The following is a 3,943-nucleotide window of genomic DNA, read 5'->3' as shown; positions in this document are numbered from 1 at the left end:
AAAAAGAAAAAAATATATAAATAGAAATAAAATAAAGGTCTTTAACAAAATGGGACACAATGTATTGCTGAACTAACTCTACTGTGTTTACACTTGCACATGCTTTAACATCTAGAGAGATTAGATGTGATAAAGTAGGATGCCCTTGTCATTTACATATACTATGTACACAGCAAAGATAAATGAAGTGGAGAACATGCAGTTCAAAGATCCATTGTTCCCTCACATGTATGTGGCCCTTCTTCCCTTTATCAGGACTGTGGAGGTGTCTGCTCATCCAGGTCTCAGGGCTCAACCAAATTGCAGTCCCCTATGATCTCTGGCCAAGTGCTATTTTATTCCCAACAGAACTCTGCCTCAGGCTGCAGAGGCACTGAAGGGCCAGCCTTCACCTTCAAGGTGCAACCACTCTTTCAGTCTTTCCAGGCTCTCTGTGACTCAACTGGAGGCTTCAGCAGAGTCCTTTCATCTCAATAACAGAAGCTTACCTGATCCAAAGCATAGGGAAGCATTCCTACACTTCTGATTGGCTAGTTACCTGAGACCAAACAACGTAGCTCTCTTCTTTATGCCTGTTTTCCTGATTTGAAAGTAAATAATGTGATCATCTGTGGTTTTGGTGGTAAGAATAAAATCCTTAACATGAATAACAGGACCATGCAGAGCATGGGCTTCACATTCTAGGTACAGAGTGAAGAGCTAGAGGGAATTACCAAAGAAAACAGTAAGAATCCTAACAACAATTACAGAAATAATGAAATGAAATAAAACAAAAACAAAAGCAAAAACAAAAATACCTTGTGGGTGCTGGTATTAAAGGCATGTATTAACTCTCACCAGCTTTTAGGTATTTCCAGTAAAAAGCAAGCAAACAAACAAACCAACAAACAAACAAACAAACAGCCTTATTACAGTTGCAACAGGTGCAGGAGAGAAAGCTGGGAGAAATCCTGTGTTGCTGCCCCCATGCTGTGATTCTGCATCAACAACTTCCTTGGGAATAGGAACCTGTATGCAGTGGGATCCCTTGCTGGGCCTGTCATCTCAAAATTAGGGGCTTCTGTAATCCAAAACCTTGGAATCCAATTAACTTCAGGCCAGGAATGAAGTCAAACATCATTAGGGAAAGAGCAAAGGAAAAATTACATAGGAAAAAATATGTGCCTTAATCAGAAAAGATCCTCAACTTCTAAGGCCTCCACAATCTCCACCCCTCTCTTCTGAGCTTTGCATAGAGATGTTGTATAACTCCAGATGATAGGAAAAGGCAGAGTTCTTCCCAGAAAAGTCATACATGATTTTCACCCCGACATATGTGAGGTCAGGTGGCATTGTTTCACAGAGTCAGCACACCCGGGATAAGAACACAGAAGCCACAGATGACAATGCCAAATGGACTCCCTCCTGAACTTATGGACCCATTAAAATTGTGGTTTAGCCTAAACTTAGGCCATTCCACTCCCTGCCCATCCACCTGATTTTTATGTTTGCTGTGAGTAAAAGATCAGATTGTAGCCCCAAATATCCTCATGATTGGACTTGGAAATTCAGGAAGAACGATATTGGAGAAGGGATGGCTTTGTGGTTACAATGTGGTAACTGGGTTCTGACCAGGAACCTCGTCCTTAGCCAATGGGGATTTTAAGGCCGGGTCTCCTGCTTGTTCCAGTGCAGGCTAAGACTTCAGGGTCAGGCCAGCTCCTGAGCCCCACACAGGGCTGCCTGCATACCCTTGTGACTGCATTAGAGCCAGAATGCTCTCTGCCCAATCCCCTTCTCTCCTCTTTGCCACAGCCATGGTCCCCAAGAACACTTGTCAAACACCTTTATACATCTATGTCAATCTCAAAGTCAGGTTCCTAGAGAATCAATCCCCATAGCTGACCATAAATGATTATTCTTTGTGTGTGTGTATATATAATGTTGTAGAACACAGAATAGGGATTCTTGGTGAAAGCTTCGTGGACATGTGTCTTTGCTAGATGTCTTTGCACTGGGATCTTTCCACATGATTTAGATATGCTTGCCATGAGGTCATTACCAGTCACCTTGCCATTTCAGTTTCGTTTTTCTTTTGGATGCTATCGCTGTTTGATGTAAGATCCAAGGCTGAACTTCCATACTGGGCTATGGTTTCAGACTTGCTTTACAGCCATATGGCCCTCGGGTTGTTTCCTTTTGATCCTAGAGGTTGATTAATATTTCCAGCAAGGCTTCCAGTACTTGATAGGATTGTGCTACCTGCTGTCAGAGCAGAGTTATACAGAATTCATATGCTGGCCTTCCTCTGATGGTGCTTACCCTTGACAAGTCCTCAAACAGGGCAGCTCTTGGAAAAAAAACACTGCAGGGAAAGAAATCATATATGTGGGTCTACCCCTGGCTCCTTGAGAAATGGAAGAGGAATATGGTCTTGGCTTACTGGAAGTCTTATCCCAAGACTAGGGAAGGAGACTCCCAGAGAGCACTAAGCCTTCTCCTCATCCATCATAGTCTGTATAGCCTGTGGCTTTCATGTGGTCAGTGTGATGACCTTAAAATGTTCTAGGCATTTCTGCCCTGTTCAATCTATACCTAGACATGACCTCAGGTGTACAGTCACATTGGAAATATAAAAAGCCTTGCATCTGAATTGTGAAATTCAACGTGTGTTATATTTAAAATACCACAATAATTGAGTGCCATTGCTACAGTAAATATTATTAGGGGGTTTCTACCCCACCGTAGATCATTTAGTTCCCAAATAAAAGACACAAAACTTTTAGATTTATAATAAGCCTTAAAGTACTAGAGCTGGGCAGACATCAACCCTCTGTGCTATTTTTTCTGCTTCCCTGTCCATAACCCCAAGGTATTGCTTGCCATGCTCTGCCTGGGCCACTCCTGTTCTGACAGGCTGCCCCTCATGGTAATACACTCACGATCCACCTACCCTATGGGGTGGTGTCTCCTTCCTTCTCCTCCATGTCCTTTCCCTCTCCTCGTGGACCTGGCCTGAGTCCCCAGGCCCAGGAAAACTTTGCTCTGTCCCCTCTCTTCTGCCCAGCCCATGTTGTAGGGATTTTATTAACCAATCAGGGATAACTTAGGAGGCAAAAAAAAAATCTGGTATACATGAGGATCTCCTTGTCTTGGAGCAACCAGACCTTAGGGTACAGAATTTAGCATTTGAATATACAGCAGCACAGGCCAAGCCATTATAGGCCGATCTACTTTGTAGTTGAACTCAAAGCTTGGCTCTCACACCCATTGGATGTTCAATCGTGGAGAAGTTATTTTACCTGTGTGTGACTCAATTCCCTTATCTGCACAGTGAGGATGATAATGTGTGTTTAATTCACAGGATTGTCTTGGGGACTGACGAGTTAATATATCTAGTATTTAAACATTTAACACCATCTACTTTGCATAATTAATAAAAGTCTGTGGAAAGGGCAAAGTAATAAAGCCAGAACATTTTATTTGGAAATGGGGCCATACAACTACATCTAATAACAAACTGAGAATCAGGGAATGGTGGAAGACTAAGGCCAGAGAATTGGGAAATCAAGGCCACCCTGGGCTGTGTAATAAGATTATATCAAAATATCAAGACAAGTTATGGTCGTAGTAATAATAAATCAAGAAATAGCCATTGAAAAGAATTTACAAAAAGCAAAGCAGTGGAGCAGAGTGGATGCTGTGTGTCAAATCCCTCTGCTGTCCATCTCTGGGACCAAGTATGCATCAGATCAGTGACAGGAATGGGGTGCTGAGAGCTCGGAGCAAAGGGATGCTGGCTGCATGGCCACATTTGAACAGCACTAAAGCAGGACTAAATGCTAAGAAAAAAAAGCCATATGCAAAACATGTAAATTTTAATGTCCTCCAGAAAGGCAAAACCACAATAATTTTACTGTTTGTCAAGCTGTTTGTGTCACCAATCTTCCAATATTGGTAAGGA

At 42.4% G+C, this 3,943-nt stretch overlaps 1 protein-coding gene across 1 annotated transcript in view; it reads left to right on the top strand.

The window, feature by feature from the left end:
- LOC148003405 (uncharacterized) overlaps positions 1-3,943 on the top strand; it is a 36,971-nt gene that overhangs the window by 195 nt on the left and 32,833 nt on the right. The gene's annotated exons all lie outside the window — the stretch shown is intronic.

The sequence above is a fragment of the Rattus norvegicus genome, chromosome 9 (genome assembly GCF_021556685.1).
Source record: "Rattus norvegicus strain SHRSP/BbbUtx chromosome 9, alternate assembly SHRSP_T2T, whole genome shotgun sequence".
Lineage (NCBI taxonomy): Eukaryota > Metazoa > Chordata > Mammalia > Rodentia > Muridae > Rattus > Rattus norvegicus.
Note: the sequence above shows the minus strand (reverse complement) of the source record. Positions and strands in the feature narration are given on the sequence as shown.